This window comes from Mirounga angustirostris, unplaced genomic scaffold, assembly GCF_029215605.1.
Source record: "Mirounga angustirostris isolate CCGP_5_RB_7025 unplaced genomic scaffold, mMirAng1.0.hap1 SCAF_10, whole genome shotgun sequence".
Taxonomy (NCBI): domain Eukaryota; kingdom Metazoa; phylum Chordata; class Mammalia; order Carnivora; family Phocidae; genus Mirounga; species Mirounga angustirostris.
Window position 1 is genome coordinate 131,036,538 of NW_026991718.1, and position 24,958 is coordinate 131,061,495.

Sequence of the window (24,958 nt, forward strand, 5' to 3'; positions counted from 1 at the left end):
ACTAACATCATTCTCTGTTTCCCAAGTACTGAGAATAAATGGGCTGCAGTGTTTCTTCCTTGATGATTCAAGATGATTCTTCTGAGGAAAAACAATTTTAAAGGCTAATTTTCTAAATGTACTTTTTTAACATCCACTTTCCATTATTTTTAGTGTTCAAATTCTTAAATATATTTTCTTTGAAAATAAGTGAGGTATTTGAAACATCGGTTTGTTACTCATTTTAAAAAAACTAAAGAACATTGTTTCTCTAGAGACTATCATAAATTGGGCTTGAAATACATATTTTTTTATTGGTCAGGTTTCATTTGTGAGAGGTGTTTTTCCACTTCGGGATCATTTTCTTTTATAAGAGAAATGTTTTGTTTTGTTTTTTCACTTCATACAAACCTTTTTTTCAAAGGATGACCTAATGAATAGTAAAAAGATGCGTGGTGTGAAAAAGTTCAGGGTTTTGTTTTTTTTTTTAAGATTTTATTTATTTATTTGACAGAGAGAGACACAGCGAGAGAGGGAACACAAGCAGGGGGAGTGGGAGAGGGAAAAGCAGGCTTCCTGCAGAGCAGGGAGCCCGATGCGGGGCTCGATCCCAGGACCCTGGGATCATGACCTGAGCCGAAGGCAGACGCTTAACCATCTGAGCCACCCAGGTGCCCCAAAAGTTCAGGTTTTATTTTATTTATTTATTTATTTATTTAAAAGATTTTATTTATTTATTTGACAGAGAGAATGAGAGAGAGAGCACATGAGAGGGGGGAGGGTCAGAGGGAGAAGCAGACTCCCTGCCGAGCAGGGAGCCCGATGTGGGACTCGATCCCGGGACTCAAGGATCATGACCTGAGCCGAAGGCAGTCGCTTAACCAACTGAGCCACCCAGGCGCCCCAAAAGTTCAGGTTTTAATAAGAATGTCTCAGTGGTACTTCAATTATAACAAAAATATATGTGCTCACTAGACTGGCTTCATAGTGTCCCACATAGTCATCATTAATGATGCTCCTTATGGTTCACTTAAGAAGACTGACATTTAAACTGGGTGAAACCTCCTGTTAACTGGTAGGACAATGATATTATGACAGACTTAGGGATTTGTGTATTTAGTAGTGCCCCATATTTCATAATGAGGCTTAGAATGGGTACTTGGTTATGGTTCTCTTTATGACTGCTTCCCTTATAACTGTACGTTGTGTTTACTTCATCTTTGTGATCCTGAGCCAAGTATATGACAAATACACATCTATAGTTCAGTTTGTCTTTTCCAAATAGTTATTTTCTCATATATATAAATTATATATACATCAATGAAAAATACTTGTGAATTTCATAAAAATTTAACATGTTTGTCCTTCAAAAGACAAAAACCGAGAAAGTCAAGTAAAACAAATCGCAGACTAGAAGAAAATATTTGCAAATCAAGTAAATAAGGGACTTGCATCCAGAATATGCAAAGAACACTTACAACTCAGTAATAGGAAGACAGGTGACCCATTTAAAAGGTGGGCAAATGATTTGACTAGGAATTTCTCCAGAGAAGATGTCTGAATGACCAGTCAGCATGTGACAATGTGCTCAATTTCATCGATCATTAGGAAAATATAGATTAAAACCACGGTGAGATGCTGCTTTACACTCACCAGAACAGCTAAAATCAAAAGACAGGCAATACAAAGATTTGGTGAGAATTCAGTGACATTGAAACCCTAATACACTTCGGTGGGAATGTAAAATGGTACTGTTCACTTTTGAGAACAGTTTGCTCAAAATGTTAAAAATAGGATTATATATGACCCCGTAATTCTGCTCTTGGGTATATACCCAAAAGAATTAAAAAAATATGCCCACACAGACTTTAACACAGATTTTTTTAGCAGCATTGTTTATAATAGCCACAAAGGGGAAAAGAAGATATGTAGATGGAAAGTAAGCATTTGAAGAGATGTGCAACATTAGCTCTCAGGGAAATGCAAATTAGAACCACAATGAGATACTACTATACGTCTACTAGAATAGCTACAATTGGAAAAACAATCATGGCAATCCCATATACTGGTAAGGATGGGGAGAATCTGGATTATTCATACATTGCTGTGAAAAATATAAAATGGTACAGCCACTCTGGAAAACAGTGTGGCAGTTTCTTAAAAAAGTAAACATGTGATCATACTATGACCCAGCAAATACCTTCCTGGGCATTTATCTAAAGTAAATGAAGACCTATGTTCAGTTAAAAAATTGTGCATTTATGTTTATAGCAGCTTTATGCATTGCAGCACAAAATTGGAAAAAAAGACAACCCAGGGACGCCTGGGTGGCTCAGTCATTAAGCATCTGCCTTCGGCTCAGGTCACGATCCCAGGGTCCTGGGATCGAGTCCCACATCGGGCTCCCTGCTCGGCGGGAAGCCTGCTTCTCCCTCTCCCACTCCCCCTGCTTGTGTTCCCTCTCTCGCCGTGTCTCTCTCTGTCAAATAAATAAAATCTTAAAAAAAAAAAAGAAAAAGACAACCCAAATGTTTAGCAACCTTAAGCAAACTAATATACCATAGAATACTACTCAACAATAAAAAGTCACAAACTATTGATATCCACCACAACCCAGATGAATCTCCAGGGAATTTTGCTGAGTGTGAAAAGCCAATCCTGAAAGCATACAGACTGTATGATTCTCTCAGAGGAGAGCAAAGTCCCATTGCAACTGGGATAGAGAGAGAGAACAAGATGAACTGGAGTGGTGGGCGGGTACCGTACCATGCAGGGCCTCAGGGCTATGCTGAGTATTTTTTATATTTTAAACTTTAATACCAATGCAGTGGGAAAGCCTTCCAAGTTTTTAAATAGAGGAATGATATGACCGAAAGTGTGTTGTAGAAAGATCACTCAGACTGTATCAGGAATAGATGGGAGATAGGACCAGAGTCTTGTTTTTATATCTAAGCCTTGTATCTATTTGCAGTTTATTTTTGGTACATGGTATATTGTAGATACCCGTTCTTTTACTTTACAGATGATTAATTTTCTCGGCATCATTTAACTTAAAAAACAGCCTTTAAAATTATAAAGTAATATACATTTATTCCTTCAAAAATTATATATTAAGTGTCTATGACATTTCAGGGGTCACTCTAGAGAATGGGATACAGACAAAAATCCACTGCCCTTGTGGAGCCACATCCTATAATATTTATTTGAGAGTAATCAGACAATACAGATAAGCATCTTGAATTTTCTTCCAGGTTTCATCAATGTAAGCAATTGTATGTATTTATGAATGTATTTATATAGGTTTTTTAAAAAGCCTATAATCCCACAATGCAGAGAAAAAAACTATTATTAAAAACTGTGATGGGGGCGCCTGGGTCCTCAGTCGTTAGGCGTCTGCCTTCGCCTCAGGTCATGATCCCAGGGTCCTGGGATCGAGCCCCGCATCGGGCTCCCTGCTCAGCGGGAAGCCTGCTTCTCCCTCTCCCACTCCCCCTGCTTGTATTCCCTCTTTCGCTGTGTCTCTCTCTGTCAAATAAATAAAATCTTTAAAAAAACAAAACAAAACAAAACTGTGATGTATGTCTTTATAAACACAAATGCAACTTAAATTTTTCCCTTGAAAGGGTGTGATATGTTTTCTCCTTTTTGTAACCTTAATGTATTTATTCACTCAATACATTTTAGATGTCTTGCCAGATTATTAACTGTTCTTGTACAATGTAATTTTTATTTGCTCTATAGTTCTATTGTATTACTATACTGTAAATTATTTAACCAATCCCAGAGTCTATTCTAAAATGGAGCAATTGAGGGCGCCTGGGTGGCTCAGTTGGTTAAGCGACTGCCTTCGGCTCCGGTCATGATCCTGGAGTCCCGGGATCGAGTCCCGCATCGGGCTCCCTGCTCGGCGGGGGGTCTGCTTCCCCCTCTGACCCTCTTCCCTCTCATGCTCTCTGTCTCTCATTCTCTCTCTCAAATAAATAAATAAAATCTTTAAAAAAAAAAATTTAAAAACTCGGGCGCCTGGGTGGCTCAGTTGGTTGGGCGACTGCCTTCGGCTCAGGTCGTGATCCTGGAGTCCCGGGATCGAGTCCCGCGTCGGGCTCCCTGCTCGGCGGGGAGTCTGCTTCTCCCTCTGACCCTCCTCCCTCTCATGCTCTCTGTCTCTCACTCTCTCTCTCTCAAATAAATAAATAAAATCTTTAAAAAAAAATAAAAATAAAAAAATAAAATAGAGCAATTGAGTTGAAGGAGGTCAGTTGTTCTGCATAATGAAGGAACTCCGTATGTTTTCCCCTGGTGGTCCTAGAGTAGAAAGTATGGGCTAGTTCATTGAAAGCCAATTCGCTGAACGGTCTATTTACCGAAAGTGGAGGTCTGTAGATGTGAATATAAAAACAAATGAGAGGAGTAACTTGGTGTAGAAGAAGCTCATTCTAGAAATGTAATGGTGTGGTGATTCGAGAAGAGAGACAGCCAGTCGGGGTCTGCAGTGTGGACCAACAGATTTTAACATATATGGTAGCTGATGTTTAATTTTAAGCTGTTGTGTCCCCCCCCCCAATTCTCCAAACTAATGAATGGAAATGACATTTTTATGATGAAACGTGAACCAGAAGCTCAAGAAATATAATTTTAGCACGACACAAAATGACGTGACAAGAACGTTAAGCAAAATTTATACTTTGGATTTTGAAGCACGGACTTAATTATTCCCAAATAATTAGTGCAAATGGTACTGCACAATAAAAAAAAAAAAATGCATTACGTTATCTGTTTAGGGACAATGTACCAGAGCAGTGAGTTGCTTGAGTCTCACGTCGGAAGTGGCTGTGTTCGAATTTGGGTTCAGCCACTTGCTCGCTGGGTAACTTGGTGCATGTCTCTTTCCAAGAGTGCTTCCTTGCATGTGAGCCTGGAGTTACTATGAAAATCTAGCACATAAGCCGTGATGAGGATTAAATGAATGCATGCATATTAAGTACTTGGCACAGTGCCTGTCATATCAGCTAAAAGATATTGAGGTTATGTGATGATGATGATGGAGATGTGATGAAGCACATGTTCACAGCTTTTGATACAGATTGCCACGGGGCGCCTGGGTGGCTCAGTTGGTTAAGCGACTGCCTTCAGCTCAGGTCATGATCCCGGAGTCCTGGGATTGAGTCCCGCATCGGGCTCCCTGCTCTGCGGGGAGCCTGCTTCTCCCTCTCCCACTCCCCCTGCTTGTGTTCCCTCTCTCGCTGTGTCTCTCTCTGTCAAATAAATAAAATCTTTAAAAAAAAAAAAAACAGATTGCCAAATTGCTCTTTGTAAAGCTCTAAAGTTCAAATCAAATTATATTTCCACCATGGCATTTGAGTGACCATTCTCCCCCTTCATCCTGGAAATTATAGTCTGTAAATCATCAATAATTTGGATTTCAAATCAGGTGTCTATGCAGAGACTATTTATTGAACACCTTGTCTGTGCTGATCACTTGGTTTGGCACGGAGGACACACAGCATGTTGGACAGACCCAGGCCCTGTTCTCATGGGGCTTGTATGCTGGGAATATGCCTTTTTTGCTCATTGATTTATAAGGATGCCAAGCCCCTTTCTGCAAACACATAACCCCGTCTTGTGGTAAACCTTTAATTTTGTTTATGGAGCATATGCTGACCAGAGTTCTTAGATTTCATCTAACTTTCTGCCCATGGCAATACTTCTCTGGTAGAGGAAGTCTTGTGGTCTTTCCTTTCTGCTCACTGAAGCTGTCTTCTTTGGAGGAAAGATGACATCTACTTGAGTGGGTCTTTTCACCAAGTTATATAAAGATGCCTTCTCAGCCAATAAAATTTACACTGACAGGGATAGGAAGAAATACAGTTGTGCTCTTCATGTTAAGCTGAGATTTATTTACGAAGTACCCTGCTAAACATTGGGGATCCAGTCATGGTTAGATTTCCTTTTAGTCTAAGAAAGCTCAAAACCTTCCTAAACAACCTGTCCCCAGAGAGCATCCTATTAAAAATCTATTTCTAGAGGGGAGGGGGGTGGGAGGATGGGTTAGCCTGGTGGTGGGTATTGAGGAGGGCACATTCTGCATGGAGCACTGGGTGTTATGCACAATGAATCATGGAACACTTCATCTAAAACTAATGATGTAATGTATGGGGATTAACATAAGAATAAAAAAAAAAGAAAAAAAAATCTATTACAGAATTTGGGCAGTCCTTCCAGCCAACCTCCTCTTCAGAGACATCATTAATTTCTTCCTTCTGCCATGTGACACAGTTGTGCACTGCATTGGCTTTACCATCTTACATATGGCTCAGGCATGTGGCTGTGAGTTCTCTAACTGTACGATTTATGTGAAAATTCATCTTTGTATCACCAGCATTTAATATAGCTCCTAGGAGAGAATTGGAACATGGTTATTGAAATATATTATCACATTTCTTTTATATTATTTTGGTTTTGTCTTCCCCCACTACAGTGGGAACAACTTCATGATAAGAATTATATACTGTCAGTTATTGTAACTCTCTCTCAGAGTGTCTGTCTCACAAGTAGATGCTAATAGATGTTGTGATATAGAAGAATTGATGAAGGACTATGCTAATTAAGTCCCTTGACTAGAAATGTCTCTTTTGGGATCATGGATCTAAGTAGACCCTAAAAAGGTGACCATTTAAGCCAAATTAATTTCTTGTATCCAGTTTTCCTCTGTCATGTAATAACTGCTCCATGAACCTATTTCATGTCCCTCAGATTCTAATATTGTTGACCTATTCTTCTGTATTAGGGCACGTTCTTCATTTTTAAACAGATGGGTTATACATACAGAGTAAGGTCAATGCATTAATTATAACCAATGTTTTCTCATGCATGTGAATCAGTTTATAAGTGCCTTTCTAAGTTTAATTTGTTTGGGACAAAATGGTAAGAAGCGGGGAAACAATTTCTATGAGCTTCTTTTCGATGTACATATGGGATGGCGGACCATGGGGAGCAAAATGGCAGTGGGTACCCAGCAGGGAAGGGGTGATATTAGACAAGGAAGTAAATGTTTAAAAATTTAAAAATGGGTACCCATGGTTGATATATATTCGTGTCGGTTGATACAGAACATTTATTATAAATATGACAACTCTCAGGCAAATGAGATTTTAAGACTGACATTTTATTCATTTACTTAAGAGCATGCCAGATACTGTTCTATGGTTCTCATAAATATCTCATTCTTGCCTTACAATACCCCTAGAAGGAAAATGCTTTTATTATAGATGAGGAGACCTTGGAGCAAGGGCGGTGAAAGGGCTTGCTGGTTTCATGATGGTTAGTGAAACAGGATTGGAATCAGTTGGTCTGGCTGTCTAGCCTGAGCTCTTAACTCATGCTTTATGGGTCACATGGGTCAGATGGATGAAACAGTCCGAACTTAGAGGAGCAAGCCTCTGACGGAAAGTGCTTCCAGCCATGCAGATGTGCAACGGGGCCTCTTTTTGTTTGTTTGCTTTAATCAAAATGGACAAGGAAATGATCTATATCCATTTAACAACCATCAGAGATTGTATCTTTTTGCTCTCCTTTAGTGGCAAGGGTCAAAATATCCATTCCAATTGGTCCTAGGCAGAAAACTCAAATTTACTGGCTCACACAATTGAACAGAACAGGGCAAGATCTAGTTCAGGTTGGGCTACATTGACAAAAGTTACTTGCTTCTCTTTCTTTATCATTCAATTCCGCATCTTTTCTTGATTCTATTCCCAGACAACCTTTCTTTTCTATTTGCAGTGTGGTTGCTAGGACAACCTGAGGCTAAATCCTTCTGAAGTCAAATCCAGTGAAGAAAAGCGAGCCCTTTCTCCCTCCTATTTCTGGGGAAAGCCCCACCATGCACTTTCCTTGATCGGGCTTAGATAACATGCCCAAATCTGAGTGTTCTCAAGACAAGTTGTCTGGCTCTTTGGTTCAGTCCTAGGATTGATCGTGTATGCTGAGAATGGAAAGCTGGAAGGTGCCCTTAAAAACCCACAGATGGCTGGCAAAACGGGGGAAAATAGATGCTGAAGAGGCAGGATGCAAATATTCATTGCAAATTCTGAATATATGTTCTGAATATAAGTGAAAAGGTAATTCAGCTTCCATTTAAACTATTCCATCCTGTATGATCAGTGGAATTTAATACCTGAATATCTTACCTTTAATGAATGATATCTAGGTTTACAAAATTAATAAACCATGGGATTGGTTTGAAGGCAGGTTGGAGAGATAATCCAATGAAATTCTGCAATGTAACACCTGTAGGTTGTTTTCCTCATCCTCCTACAGCAGAAAATACTTAATAGAACTAACTTGTGATTATGTGTCCAACCAGAGACAGTCAGTGCCACATCAATTAAGATGGCCGTTGGATTATGGAGATCAGACACAGTGCGCTTTGGCAGAGCAGATGAATCAATTTTCCACCTCAGTGGGCGGAGCAGAAGGAAATATTTCTGATCTATATGAAACTCATGACTAGTATGTATTTATCTGGACCAGACTCTCTCTCTACTCCTATTCATAATCATTGTATTTTGTTTTGCACTTCTTTTTGTTGTTGTTCTCAAAATTCACTTCGGAGTAATCTGATCATTCACATGCAAATAGAGGATGGGGTGAAATCCATAAGATCCTTCTTCCTTCTCTGTGTGAGTGAGCTAGAGTAGGTGGGAGTGGGTGAAGAAAGAGGAGGGGGTCTCCTTCGGGGCATTATGTGTTTGTGTGAAGAAAGGCAATAATTTAACGGGATTGCCCAATGACTCCACTGATTTATACTTGGATATTTCATAACTTCATTTGAAGAGTCCATCAGATGAGATGAACAGGGACTAAAAGGGCAAAGAAGCCCCAATCTCTCCCTTTAAAAAGAAAAGGGGGCACCTGGGTGGCTCAGATGGTTAAGCGTCTGCCTTCAGCTCAGGTCATGATCTCAGCGTCCTGGGATCGAGTCCCACATTGGGCTCCCTCTTCACCGGGGAGCCTGCTTCTTCCTCTGCCTCTCTCTCTCTGTCTCTATGAATAAATAAATAAAATCTTAAAAAAAAAAAAAAAAGAAAAGGAGTTTTTTTTTCTAAAAGCTGAGGAGACCTAAGTGTTACTTACAACAAAGCAATTCTCAAAAGACAACCTGAGACACATTTCCTTGTATCATTACCCTATAATACAGGGCAAGGCATGTTAGCAGATAGGCCCATTCTTCAAAAAAAAAAAAGTACAGGGAAATGATATCTTTGCTAAAGAGTGGTAGATAATAGTGGGCAGTGGGGAGGAGAGAGGAGCATGGTGATGTCAGCTCTGGAATTAAACAGCTTTCTTTTGATTCACTAATGATCTACAGAATTCTGGGTAAGTTCCTTGCTCCCTCTAGGGATTAGTGTTGCCATGTGTAGAATGGGTATGATACAACTACATGTTTGCAATACAAGTGTAATGGACTAATGGGAGTAAAGTTTTGGTTCGGTAGCTAACACATAGCTGGTATTTATGAAATGTTTTCTATTATTTATTGACTGTGTGTTCTGTGCCAAGTACTGTGCTGAGAATTCTACCGGTATTATGTCATGAAAGCTTTTGCATGTGGTTGTTATTATTGGTCTCGGCATTTTTCAGATAGGGGACAGGAGGCTAGCGGAAAAATAATTTTCTCAAGTCACACACCTTGTGAATTAGAGATTAGCTGGAATTAAACCCAAGTTTCTCTGAATGCAGATCTTCTGAACTTTTTATATAAAAAAAAAAACAACCCTGGAAATTCTGCCTGTTGTGGCTTGCATCCTGATCCCTGTTAAATTCTTTCCTTGAACATTGGTTTTTACCAGGAGCTGTCAGAGATGGCAAGAAATAAAGGATAGGTACTTTCTTGGACTGTATAGATGAGCGGTTGTAAAAATGGATATAGGCAAAACCCAGTGGTTACTGGTATTTCAAAAAAAACTGTGCTTTTTATAAGATATAATTAGGTCAACGCTACAAAGCACTAAACATTTTTAATCATTCTGTATTTAACACCTCTTAAAGGGGGAAAAACAGTAATGCTAGTTTGATTGAAAAGAATAAGGCAAGATATGACTCAGTTCTGTCAAATCCTCCACTCAAACTCTGTAGCTGCCAAAGTATATTACATCAAGGAGGGAACCAGGGCGAGACAAGGAAACTGCCGGAAGTGCTTACTCTTAGCGTGATGCAAATGCCAACTTCTGTGGTAGCTCACATGGCTGCATGACAAATGGCTGCAGGTGTCGTGGTTTAAAATAACCCCTATTCCTTTTCCTGCAGTTTCTATGGGTCAAGAGTCTCAGCACGACTTAGCTGGGTCCTTGGTGAGACTGTCTCTAAGGCGCCAGCCACGACTGAGGATTTATCTGGAAGCTTGGCTGTGAAAGAACCCACTTCCAAGTTCACACAGTTGGCAGAATTCACTGTCTTGCAGCTACAGTACTGAGGGCCTCAGTTTCCTGTTGGTTGTCTGCTGGACCCTGAGCATCAAGAGGTCTCTTAAAGCTCCTTGTTATTTGGGGTTCCCCAATGTGGTTGCTTGTTTGCTCAAGGCTGTCATGGGAATAAAGGAGTCTGGCAAGATGGGTGTGCTGCATCTTATGCAACATAATCAAATAATCATGTCATGGGTGGTTGCATTCTTTCATTTTTGTAGCAAAAAGAATATTTTAGTGAGTAACAGACCATTGCCGCCTACAGAATGGGAGGACTCAAAAGTGAGGAGAAGAGGCGTAGAATATAAATCAGTCGGTCTCTCATTTACTGGAATTCTCACAAATGGGCAGTGAAATATTAGTAGTATCTTCAAAAGTATCTGACTTCAAGATGCACCAGATCCAAGTCACAATGATTCAATAAATAAAGGGATTTATTTTTCAAATATTAAATGTCAAGTTGGAATAGCTTCTAGCCAGGCCAATTCAGAGTTTCAATGCTACTATTAGGAGCCCAGATTTTTTTTTTTTTTTTTTTTGACTTTCTGTTTTGTCATTCTTGGCATGCCATCTCACTTCCTCAGGATCACACAATGGCTGCAGTGGCTCCTGAGCTTACATCACTGTTCAGAAACAGAAAAAAGAGCCTTTCTCTTCCTTGCATCTCTTCTGTTTTGAAGAGCTAAGAAACATTTTCATGAAGCTCTGGCAGTGTATTCTCACTGTGTCTCCTTAGACAGAGTTGGGTCATAGACGACTTTCTAACTAAATTAAGGAAGGGGGATGAAATTGCCATGATTGGCTCAAATGGATCAATACTTACACTTCAGGCTTTGTGTGGGGTCTCCTTCTTAGAACACAACATCTGGGGTTGAGGGTAAGCAAAGTTGGAGCCGTTGGAGCAGGGAAGAGTGTGTGCCTATGTTGGGTGCATATGGGTCTGTGTAGAAGGTGATGGTGTGAATTAGGAAAATAGCAGTCATGCACTATGCATTTCATGTGGATGGGTTCCCTCTCCACAAAAGGATTTTGGAATCAGAGACTTAGGTTAAAGAATGACTCACACACAGACTAGCTAACTGATGTAAGTACTCTAACCTGCCTGAAACTTGTCAAAGGGAGATACTAATATTACTCACGTTGCAGATCTTGTAAGGTGTGTAGCCCAGTGCATGCCACTGATCAAGTGCCCAGTAAGTGGTGGTGAACGGGGATGGGGCAATGAGAGTTATCATCATGCCGCTCGATCTTGAGTTTTCTAACAGCAACATGCACCTGTAGAATAGGTTTGACTTTGCCCCCATGGAGGGAATAAAATAATGAGTTAAGATTCATAGCAATTTGAGGCACCTGGGTAGCTCAGTTGTGTCCGACTCTTGATTTTGGCTCAGGTCATGATCTCAGGGTCGTGAGATCAAGACCTCCTTTCTCTGCCTGAGATTCTCTCTCTCCTTTTCCCTCTGCCCCTCCCCCTTAGATAAATAAATAAATAAATCTTTAATAAAAAAAGATTTGTAGCAACTTTCTCAGGCTCACCCAGTGTGCAGAAACTCTTGTTTACTGCAAGAAGCCCATCTGCAGAGATGACTTCTTGGACAGGATGACATTTCTCCTCCATTTAAAACTTCTGGAGAGCTTTTCCAAATCTCCAATATAAGTGCAAAACAAACACCCTTGCATGGGGACCAAAGTCATTTTTTACTTTTATGTGTACTATTTCTCCCCTGACAGTCTCATCTTCCAAACCGAGTGCCCAGGGCAATTGTTTAAGGTACCTCTATATCTTCCTTTCTCCCGCACTCCTTGCCTGGATAGATCATAAACTATTTGACCATGGTAGCTGGCTCAAGTTCTCTAAGAAGGAGTTCATGAAGTTTCATTAAGGGCATTGGGAAACTTTTACCTGGTTGGTATTTGTCCGGGATAATGGAGAGATTACATAGGAAAGAAAATGGAGCATTAAAAACAAGAATTGAATTAAAAAATGCAAAAAGCTCCATCCATCCGCAAACATTCAATGGGGACTGAAAACAGCACCGCATTCGTGAACCAAACCTTTTGGCAAGTCAGATGGGATAAGGGTAGTTGAGGGAGGCTGGAAGTGAGCAAACTGAAGCAGAGGTTGGGTGAGGAGGCCGGCAGGAATTCTATAGGAATGAGCCACACTACTTTGTCAGAATTTTTTCAGTGTAAATGCCAAAAACCCAACCCAAAGAGGGTTGAGTGGAAAAAAAAAAAAATGCATGCATTGACTCTTGTCTAAAAAATGGGATCCAGGTTCAAGGTCCCGGAGCCCCCCACCCCACTTGCTCTTCTTTTCTCAAGCTGGCTTCCTTCCCAGGCAAGGTCTCCTGGGGGTGGTAACACGGAGCTGTAAACTGTTCAGGCCGACAAGGAGCCTCTCAGCAGCCCCAGGGGGGACAGAACCCAAGAGATTCTCAGTCTTACTCAGTTCAGGCTGCTTTAACAGATCTAGCACAGACCGGGTGGCTTCAGTAATTTACTTTTCACAGTTCTGAAGGCTGGGAAGTGCATGATCAAGGTCCCAGTACACTCAGTGTCTAGTAAGAACCCATTTCCTGTCGTGTGGATGGCGGCCACCTTCTTGCTGTGTGCTCATAAGGGAAAGAAGCCTCTGGTGTCTTCCTCTTCTTAGGAGGGCACTAATCCCATCATGGGGCCCCACTCTCAAGACCTCATCCAAACCTAATCACTTCCCAAAGACCCACCTCCAAATACTATCACACTGGGGGTTAGGGCTTCGATATATACATTTGGGAGGACGCAAACCTACTGTCCCATAACATTCTCTCACTCACATCATTCCACAAAAATCTGGGGACCAGATGTCTAGCTTGGATGCCCTGAGGCTATGACCAGGGTGAGAGAGGAGAGAAATAGAAGTGGGAGGGGATATTCTCTCAGGCTTTCCGTCAGGCTCGGGATGGGGTCTGTGGGAAGGCAGGGCTGAGAGTTAAGGTGGCCCGGGCTGTTTTCCCCAGGAGGCTGGCTGCTTTCAGGCATAGGCAGTATTGCTCAGGTCCTGGGGGCAGGAGAATTCTGAGGTTTGTGTGAGAAGTTTCTCCCCAGGTCTGTGAGATGCGCAGAGACTGCCCCAGGGAGCGCTGCAGGGAGCCAGCCAGGACTGCCACCTCGAAGGCTCTGCATGCAGCAAGGCAGCATCAAGGGCAGAGATGGTCTCAAGGAGGATGCTTTCTGAAGTGACCATGCTGGGTCCCCTCCCTCGAGTGACTGTGGCTCAGGAACCATATTCCCTTGCTGTGGCACCTAATAAATGGCCACAAATGTAGCAACTTAGCACTCATTTATGATCTCACAGTTCTGTAGGTCAAAGATCCAGGTGGGCTTACTTGGGTTCTCTGCTTGGGATCTCATGAGGCCAAAATCAAGGTGTTGGCCAGGCTGGCTTTGATCTGGAGGCCAGATTATCGAGGGGAGAGTCCACTCTCAGGATCATGCAGGTTCTTGTCAGAATTCAGGTCCTTGCAGCTGTAGGACTGAGGTCCCAATTTTTTTGGTCTGCGGTGTTCAGTCTCAACTCCTGGAGGCTGTCCTCATTTGCTATCCTTGAGTCCCCTTTCGTCTCTGAGCATTCTCCTGCCACCTACCTGGAAAAACTCCCTGCTCTTACCTGATTAGGTCAGGCCCATGTGGATCATCTCCATATCTTGAAGTCACTTGTGACTTCCATTATATATATGGATATATATTCCATTACATCCATTATATCATGGATATAATGTAACCTCACCACAGAGTAAAATCCATCCACCATATTCAGCCAAGGGATGATGCACGATGTGTATACCAGGGGATTGAGAAATCTCAGATGTTTTAGAATTCTACCTACCTCAGGGACATCAGCAAGGTTGTTGTTCTTATCCAGAAGAACCTTGGAGGGCAGGCTCTAAACCCATGTGAAATACCCCTAGGGTCTCACCAAGACACTTATAGACGCTTGAGAAAGGGCAGAGGTGGATGAGGACCCCAGAGGTCCTCATACCATTATATTTTAGGTACTGATGTTAGTGACAAGTAGCATGGCATTGTGATTATGGATTAGTGATTGTGATTAAACATAGATTGATTAATTTCAAATTCTGGTTCTGTCATGAACTAGCCCTCAAAACTTGGGCCATAGAATGATTCCATTCTATGAGTCCTGATCTGTTCATTTTCTTTGATAGGCAACATGTGTTTAAGTAAGTTGTTGTTTATGTGTTACCACACTCATTATAAGTATTTATGTCTGAGGAACATATCCTGTCCTCAGTTATTTCCAGAACCTTAATTCCGTAAGCAAAGCACCACCAGCTCCCCCACTCCCTTTCCATCTTCATTATTTTGCCCATTAGTCACTTCATCCTGCACTATTCATAAATCAAATTCTGGGTAGAATATTTTGCTAGCCCTTGTCTAAAAGAGAGTACCTGAAGCTTGGTTACATGGTCACCAAGAACATGTTTGGGTTTTAATTAACTGTTTTGATTAAACTTAGCACTCCTGGGTTTATGACCCTTTAGCCAGGCATTGAGATGTTGACTCACTTAAGGAAATGTCTAAGGGAAGGGTAGAAGAAGAGTCTCCAGTGTCTTGTAAACCACTGGTTCATACATTTTATTCGTTTTATTTTTGTTGTTGTGATTGTGGTTGTAGGTGGGACAGTCAGTCTGGTCCCTGTTACTCCATTTCAGCTGGAAGGTAAGTCCTTTCTTGTGGTTTGACTTTGGATAAATTACTTAATCTCTTGGAGTAGATATCAGGCACTTTATTCATGTATTCATTTATTTATTAGATTTTATTTATTTCAGAGAGAGAGAGAGAGTAAGTGGGCGAGAGAGCAGGGTGGGGAGGGGCAGAGGCAGAGGGAGAAGTAGGCTCCCCACTGAGTTGGGAGCCTGCATCAGGACTCGAACCCAGGACCCTGAGATCATGACCTGAGCCGAAGGCAGACACTTAACCAACTGAGCCACCCAGGTGCCCTTATCAGGCACTTTGGAAACACTTTTTTGGGCTGTGTTTTTTCTATACCTGCCCCTTGCTCGCCTGATGGAACTGATGATCACATCCCTGTATTTTTTTGTGACAAAATGATGTGACTCAGGCTGGTCAGTATCACCCATGCCCACAGTGGCTGGTGTAAAGATGGTTATACATTATAAACTACACAAATTTTTCTAGGGAAATTTGCTAACATTTTTTTAAAAACCACTAATCTTTTCTCCAGTCTCACCACAAAGACAAGACTGTCATGGAGTTATTGGCATGAACTTTACCACTGTAAGGGAAGCGATTGCCTACACATCATGCCAGTACTGTGATGAATGGGGGGGGGGGGGGAGACACAGCCTTATGGATTCAGCTGTGATAGGAGACAGAACTTTCAATTTTTCAATTGTGTGAACCAACACGTATTTCTCTCCTATGATTTTGGAGAGGTTTTTTTTTTCCCCTTTTCTTGTTTTGAAGGAAGCTTCATCTCTTGAAACCAAAGGAATCCTGATAACACGTCTCTCTAAGCTTCATTTTTCACATTTTAAAAACAGAATATGTCCCTATTTGTGTATGTAACATATCTATAGTGTATCTACATCTCTATCTCCCAGTGTTGTGAGGATCAAATGGAATTGTAGTCCGCTCTAGATAGTGTTTTCTCTTCTGATAACAGTTCTTTGTTTTGCTTATTGTCATTTAGTTGATTTAGAACTGCCCTCCCCTTCCCCAACTCCTACCTAAGTCATGAGTTGGTCATGTGACCCAGGCCCACAGGCACTTCCATCCCCTAGCCCAACTGATCGGTTCAGGGATGAACATATGATCCAAGATGGGCCCATGAGACCCCATGTTCCTATAAGCCTCTGTGTGGTGGAGAGGGTCTGCGTAGGAGAGATACCTACACTAAGAAGTAGGCCAAAGAGAGAACGATAGGAGAGAAAGCAAAATACCATGTCAGTGATTAAGGCTCCTCAGTCCATTTATGCATTTTAAAATTATGTAAGTTGATAAATTATTCTTTTTTTTTCCTAAGCCAATTTGAGTTGGGTTTTTATCACTTATAACTTCCCTGGCATGGTGATGACGATGATTGCTCTTACTTCTAGTATTATGCTGTTATTAATCTCTTATTATTTGCTGATATGTCCTCCTGGAAATGTGGGCTGCACAGGTGGGGAACTAGATGGCTTTCCTCCACCCTGCTTCTCTAACCCCTGCACAGTGAGCAGGCAGTGTCTTATGTCAGCATGCCTCCAGCAATGCGATTTCAGACCTCTGGGTGTGCAGTTGGCAAAAGACATTTTGCATGCCTCCATTCAGAAGTTGCTTCTTTACTCCCCATGAAATCCACCTCTTGCCAATACATCTTCACAACTTTTAGGTTTAACTAATGACTATACCAGTCAGTGGTGAAGCTCTTCAGATAAGGGGCTAGAGTCCCAGCTGCCTTAAAGAAAGTTTGTTAATGAAGCCTTGCGATGAATAAAATATCATGTCTTCTATCACCTCTTTATAGGATGTCAGGGATTACTTGTTCTTTGAAAGTGGGCATCACTCTTTAATGACAACTTGTTAACATGTAGATGATCATTTTGTGTTCTAGCAAGTACCCATGCTCTCAAGCAACGGAGGGAACTTTGTGGTATTAAAGACACGGAACAGTCCTCCTGCCTGCAGTGAATAACCTGTTTTTATTTGGTTCATGTCAAACACCAAACAAAAGACTCTCCACTTGCTCCTCAAAAGTCCAGGATGCTCCTATCCTACACAGTGGTTTAGGTCCTCAAACTGATGAAGTGCATTGTTTCTAGTTTTACAGAGTGCTACCATGGATATTGAAAATAAATATTAAGGGGCTCTTGGGTGGCTCTTTTGGTTAAGCGTCTGCCTTCGGCTCAGGTCGTGATCCTGGAGTTCTGGGATCAAGCCCCCCATCAGGCTCCCTGCTCAACGGGGAGTCTGCTTCTCCCTCTGCCCCTCACCCCGCTCTCTCTCTCTCTCTCTCAAATAAATAAAATCTTTAAAAAAAAAAAGGAAAATAAATATTAAAACAATGGATACATAGCCTTGTACTCCAAGTGTGCTGCATAGACCAGCAGCGGCAGCTGGCTTGAGATGTAGAATCTCAGGCCTGAGCTCAGGTTTGCTGAACCAGACGCTGTGTCTTACTAAGATTGCCAGGTAACGTGAAGGCACTTTTAAGGGTCAAGAAAGAGCATCTGTTCCCAAACTTAGCTGAGAATTACAAATGCCTGAAGAGCTCATTTAAAAAGTACATATTCCCTAAGCTTGTTAAAAATGAAAGTTGCATGGGCCCAACCCTGCAGATCGTTTTTTTTTCAGTAGGTTAGGGAGGGTTTCAGGTATTTGAATTATTAACAAGCCCCTCCAGTAGTGTAGATGAGTATGGTGAGAACCGCTGTAGAACAAATGATCTGGTTCCCATGGAATATGCAGAAAAGTTTAGCAAAAGAAACAGAAGTAGACATTGAAATGATTTCCATTCCTGAATTAAGACCACTAATGTGTGTATGTGTGCACATGTGTGTCTGCATATGTGCATGTTTGTACATATATATTTGTATATAATCAGAGTTTATGATACAGACACACAAATACACAGTCAGTTTTGATTTATGCACATGTGTCTGAAACAATGAAGTGACAGATTTGCAGAACCTAAGCTGGGCTTACAACTGGATTGGCACCACTTCTAAATTGTTCTGCATCTTCCTTCTCTGGTCTGATCAGCAGCATCACTGTTAACTGCGCTGAGGATATTCAGCCCTCTTCCATTTTTTAGTAGGCTGGGTGGTGGCTAAGAGCCTGGACTGTGGAGCCAGACTGTCTTGATTTCCACTTCTGTTGGAAGAGAGTAAGATGTCAATAAATCATGAGAGTTATTACCGATTTTGGACATATCCCATAAAAGATGTCTTCCAACAGTGCATCTCAAGCTACCGTGCATACAAGGATCACCTGGAATTCTTGTGAAATGCAGATTCTAATTCAGTAGTTCTGAGGGTGGAAAGGATGACATTTTTGTGTTTCTAGTAGACTCCCAGGGAATGCTGATCACCATGCCCCGAGGTGCAAAACTACAGAAGATACTGCATGGCATAATGGGAAGAGGAGAGGAACCTCAGTTTACATCCCAGCTCCTGTGTTGCTAACTTCACAGCCTCAGGCAAGTTCATTCATTCACTGCATATTTACTGGACACTTACTATTTGCAATATAGTATTCCAGGCACTAAGGATTAAGTGGACAAGATGGACATTGTTCTTCTATTACTATGAAGTCCAGTTAGCTAAGGACCTACACCGTAATTATTATACCAGAATCTTCCAAAGGACTTGTTGGGGATGAAACGAGCTTATGTAAATAAACCACCCAACACAATGCCTAGCATACAGTAGGTGTTAAATATATTGTACTTTTGGAGGACATGAACTCAAATACTCTCCTACTCTTTCTGTATGCAGGCTTTTCAGTAGTGGCCTTGATTTTGGCAATATGATAACCAGCCTAGAATCGATGATGGAAAGTAAATCAAGGTTCATGAATAATTCATTAGGTTAATATCGTAGGGTATAATGAGGAGCTGACTATATATAATTTAAAGAGACCGAGTGACTTTTTGGAGTAAATTCTTGGTCATGAATCAAAAGCCATGATATCTAATCTTCAGTTTTTCACTGGAGCTTTTTGAAATTCTAGACAGATCCCCACAACTTAAATTCCATTTCCTGTAAAATAAGGTAGTGTGGAATTAACTCATGTGGAAATTAACTATTAAAACACTTAATATTTCAATTCAACAACTATTTATTTATTGAGCATCTGCAAGGCACTATTCCCTATTGGGGACATAAGAAAGTTTAAGTCATAAGTCTGCATTTGAAGATTTTTGAAATATCAGGAAAGCAAGAGTTACATCTGTTAGTCTTATTCATTCACTCGTTTGACACATACTTATCAAGTACATTTTAGAGGGAACAAAGATGAATATGATATAGTCCTTGACCTCATCAGAGAGGGGATAAACCTAGATTTTACAAAACCCTAATGGTGGCAGAATGGAAAAGCATAGGGAAAATGGCAAAATGAGTGTTATAGATTACAAGAATTCCAGAATTTCAAACTTATGCAGAAAAGAAACATTTGCATATATTTGGATGTTTTAGGAAACAATATTCATACCGGGAGGGGGGGTGGGCTTATGGATAATTGTTGGGATTTCATCATATTGACAGGTGATGGAAAACGTTCTTGAGGAGAGAAATAATATAACATTTCCAGTGTTATTGGCTATTTGCTATGTACCGAGGACAGTATGGGGTAAGTACAGTTTTTGTCAACAAAGAATTTCCTATCCAATAGTAAAGGGAAGTAGATAAAGTAAAATCAGGTGTGCTAACTATCAGGTAGAACTAGGAGCAAAGTGGAGATAAAGCATAGAGATGGAGGGATTAAGCCTTTGTAAAAATAAGGGATTTCTTCTTTTGGTTGAGATTGATGGTTTATAAAACTCATGACAGGTTTTTTGAGAAGGTTGTGTGTTATGATGGAAATAAGAGTTCTCCGGAAGGACAAGGAAGGGAGGGGTACTCTGTGCAGAGTAATTGGCACAGCGGAAACATGGACATGTAGTCTGTGCCTTCAGGAACTATAGTTTGGTGTCCCTAGAATCTAAATGGTGAGGCAGGGATTGAAGAGGAAAGAAAGCAGAGTGGTGGGTGCCAATCAGGTTAATAAAGGCCTTGTATGAAGAAAGAGGTTGGCATGCGGAAGGGGAATGTGGCAGGAGGAAAGAGTCATCCCGAAGAGAGAGAGTTTGCATGGGGCAGTACTATGGCTTCCTCTCCTGTCTGGTTCCTCAGAAGCAGATCCGGAGATGAGGATCCATGAGAGTTATTTGGAGGATGTGCTCCCAGGAGAAATGGGTAAGGAAGTGAGGGAAGCAGAACAGCAAAGAAGGAGATGCCATGAAGGGCAGACTCAGCCTGACCCCGCTTGGGACTCTGGAGTCACATATGGGAGTCATGCTAGCCTCAGGCAAGGATGCTGGGCTTTTATACTCACGCATCAGTCTGTCGCTGGCTCAGGGCGGCCCTTGGAAAGACAAAACAGTCCTGGCTTGCTGTTTCAGTGGGCACAGTGGCTTCGGAAGGTGAGGACAGTTTTCTGAAGGGAAACACAAGGATGGTGTTTGTAGGCAGAAGCAGGATAGATGTGGTGAATGAAATCAGAGAACATGAGTGCATCACAGCAAGCTTATTGGAGTTGAGGTACAGTGGGTACCAATATCAGTCCAGAGATGCAGAGCTAAATCCTGTTTTCCCCCAAATTTAATTTTTATTTAAATTCCTCATTTTGTCTGGGCAGCAGAAATTTAATAGGACAACTTATAGACTCCTAAGCTTCTTTCTGGGATTGTGTCTAAAATTTGTATTATAAAATGCCAAGGCCAGGGGTGCCTGGGTGGCTCAGACAATTAAGCATCCGACTCTTGAACTCAGCTCAGGTCTCGATCTCAGGGTCATGAGTTCAAGCCCCATATTGAGCTCCATGCTGGGCATGGGGCCTACTTAAAACAACAACAACAACAACAACAACAACAACAACAACAACAACAACAAAGCCAAGGCCTTGGGAGGAGGGGCAGACATCTTGTTCTTAGTCTCTGCTGAGTCCCACCCCCTGCCCAGGTGACCTAGTTATCCATCAGCCATCTACACAGGTAACCATGGAGATGTCCTAGTTCCTTCCAGAGCCAGGGATCCTCTGCCTTCTCAGTACCTCATGGGTGACGGAACCTGTCCGTTGTTCTACTACATACTGTTTGTATAAAATACTTATAGGAAGGTGCTTAAATCCCCTTCTAGAGATATATGCATTGTTCTCATCCTCTGGAATCAGCCTGCCTCCCTGGGACCGAACCTAAGAAATAAGGCTCAGGATACCTCTGCCCTTGGATACTTCACATGTTTTAGGAACTGGTCAGTCTTCCGTCCTCAAGAATGTACTCCGTGGCTCTTTTTCTGAACTATGTTTATTCTCAAATATCTATACTACAGATGGGTACACTTAAATTATTCAACCTCCAATGTTCACCCTTCTGTCTGTACTGGGAAATTTTTCTACTAGGGAGAGATGGACAAGTTTTGCTTTCCAGTTTTTTGAAAAAGAGAATTCAGTGGAGGCTCCTTTAATTCTTCCTTTCTGCCATTATATTTTCTCTGAATTGGCAGAGAAGTATAGTAGTACACAGAGATTAAGGACAAAGGAGGGATGAGAAATACTAGGGAAAAGTATATGGTTAATATATGAAGAACATTCTCCTAACCCCCAGAGAGATAGCAGCAAGGTTATTTTCTCCTATTTCACCCATTATTTAAATTTCATCCCTTTTCCTTTTATTTCATTTAATATCTGGAAATATTAACTGAGGATGCAGGTTAGAATCACCTGGGGGAGCTTTAAAAACATACAAATGCTTGGATCCTGCTCAGACCCATCAAATTCGAGTTCCTAGGAGTGGGGTTCAGATATTTGTCTTTTTTAAGCCCCCTAGGTTATCCCAGGGAGGACCAAACAGAGTGGGAACAATGGTACTATGGATTTTTACTGGTTATAAATGCGACGATGCCAACGGTGGGTACAGCTCTTAGCCAGAAAGGACTCACACCTCACCTGGTCACCTCCAAGAATGGTTATACCAGATGCAGGTTTTCAGCATCTTTGCATCAACTCCTTGTGTGTTTCCACATGGAGTCCCACCTGGATCCCAGTGTTTCCAGGAAACAATCTCATTTCAAGCTGTATCCTTGGCCTGAATGTTCATTTATCATCTTTGCAACCATTTAATGCATGTGACAGTATATTAAAGATAAAGTCACAAAGATGAAACAAATTTAAATTGTTTTAGATTATATTGCTAAGTATAAGGGGAAGATAGATAGAGATATAGAGATATAGATATATAGCCAGGTAATTCACCATGTTCTTTACTTTGTGTTTGGTTATTACCATGGAAAAATGTCTTTTTGTTCTAGAAGATACCCCAATGGTTCCATATAATGCAGTGATTGAAACCATAAGCTTTGAGACAGGCCCAAGTGTGCCATCTGCGGCCAGAGTGTTTAGTCTTCCCACACCTTGGTTGTTTGCCCATCTACTAAATGGAGATAGAAGTCCTACCTCCTAGGACTGTTGGAAGGATGAAATGTGGTGAATTAAGTTGATGGAGCATTTGACACACAGTGAATGCTCTTTTTTCGATTTTCCCTCTGTAACACATGCAAACAGACAGCATTTGGAGGAGTTGTGATTTATATGAGGGGACAGGGCAGGGGGCACAGAATTCTTCTGTCTGAACACCCCCGATCTTTCGATCTGAAGAACTCCCACGCGTCTTCTAAGGGAAGGACATTTCTACCTCGGGTACATGCACAGACAGCTGACACCCACGAATTTCTTATGTCGACCATAATCTGCAAATGACAGTCTGTTTCTGGGGTTCCAGGCTGCATTTAACATTGATTGATAATTATCATATTTCAGAGTTGGGTGCTCACTGTTGAGCCACTAAAACCTGACAGACATATTTCATCCGGGGCTCGTTTGTCATCTCTGATAAGTAAAAGGTATTGAGTTTCCACCCTGTAGTCAGTGTGGCACGCTGCTGAGGAGGACCGTCTCCCTCTGAAGCTGCTCCAATATTGATTTTTCCATCCTGAGTGCTCTCTGAGGCAGTCACAAGCCCGAGTCCCTTCTCATTAATATTTGGTGGCTAGTATGATGACAGCCTCATCACGAGTAAGTGGCAGCGATTATGCTGGGTCAGGTGTGGACTTTATCAGCTGCTGTGTCTAAATGGGAAGGTTGTGATTTAGGGAGAAATGTGCTCATGGGGTAAAAATGAGATAATAATAATAAGCCTTGCATGAATTTCAAGAGTCATAAACATATCCGGTCTAATTTGAGATCAAGCGAAAACCAGCTAGAACTCCATCCCAGATGTGTCCCATGGTTTAAAAAATGTTAAATGAAAGCACTTGCATGTTTTGGTTGTGTCTGATATGAGTTTCAAAGAAGTGAAAGGGTCAAAATGGAGAGGAAAGGGATTCCCTGGCTTGAATTTTATTTCATTTATTTGTCAGATATAAATGAAGTGCTTGCTTAAATGCTGGGCTTGGTGCGCTGATACAATGTGAGCGAATTAATAAGAGCGACGTCAACAACGTTGCTACCACTACTGTTAGAAAAATAATAATGGTTAATAATTACTGAGTGTTTAGTACATGCTAGACTCTGTCTGAGTGTGCTTTATCTTGTTTAATTGGCAGGGGCCCCTGCTTGCATGAAGATTTCTGTCTAGTGGGACAAATAAGTAAGAATACTAAGTGTGGAAACTTTGTGAAAGGGAAGCAGAGCACTGTGGGCATCCAGCAAGGTCAAGGTCAAATCCAAACCCTAAAGTTACCTTAAATATAACCACGGGCATCAGCTGTACCTGCAACCCTGAACTCCGTAGCAATCCACATACATTTAGGGAATTCACTTCCTCTTTGCTCTGTTTATAGCTTTTGTTTTTTAAAAAGCAACATCTAAAATTATATGAATTTAAGATAAGAAAGGCAACACCAAGCTCCCCTGTGGATCCTATCCTGTCTTGCCTTGCCGTCCTTCCTTCTGCTCGGAGTCCAGGGAAGATGGCCCACACCAAAACTGACGATTTCTATCTTGACTCTTTTCACTCAATATCTATATACTTTAAGGGTCAACTATGTCCAGGCATTGTGCTACTGGAGAGTTTCTCAGATTTCTGTTTTGTTTTCTTTTGTTTTCATTACCGTCTACCTAAGGAAGCTTTTGGACATTTTTTTTTTTTCGTAATTGCCTTCCTGCCCCATAAAATTTTAATACCCTGTGATACAGGTACCAAGACAGACCGGGCTCTACCCTCAAAGGACTACAATTCAGGGGAGATGAGAAACTCCAAACATGTGAAAAAATAACTCTGATTACAAGGTTCAAAAGTCATGGTGGCGAGAAGGATGCTGCACCAGGGAGACCTGATCTACCAGGGCCACAGGGGAGACCTCTTGGAGAGAGGAGCATGTAGGCTGAGATCCAAGAGTGAGTGGACGTTGTTAGCAGAGGGTCAAATGGAGAGTGTGGGGGTTACAAGCCAAGATACATCACATGCACAGCCTCTGGGGAGCAGGACTGAGCTACTGGGCTTGAGGAATAGAGGAAGTCCGGTCTGGAACTGGAGTGGCTGTGAAGAGGTGGGCATGGGTTTTCTAGGAGACTCTAGGGAAATATGCAGCCATATTAGTTTTAGATTTTAAGGTCCATGAGAAGCCACTGTGGGGTTTTCAACATGGGAGTGCTAAGAGAAGGCATGCTGTGTTCCCTTGACCTCACATGGGTGCTTCAGATGGATTAGAACCGCAGAGGTTTGGCACCAGTGCTGGTGAGACTTCCTGGACATC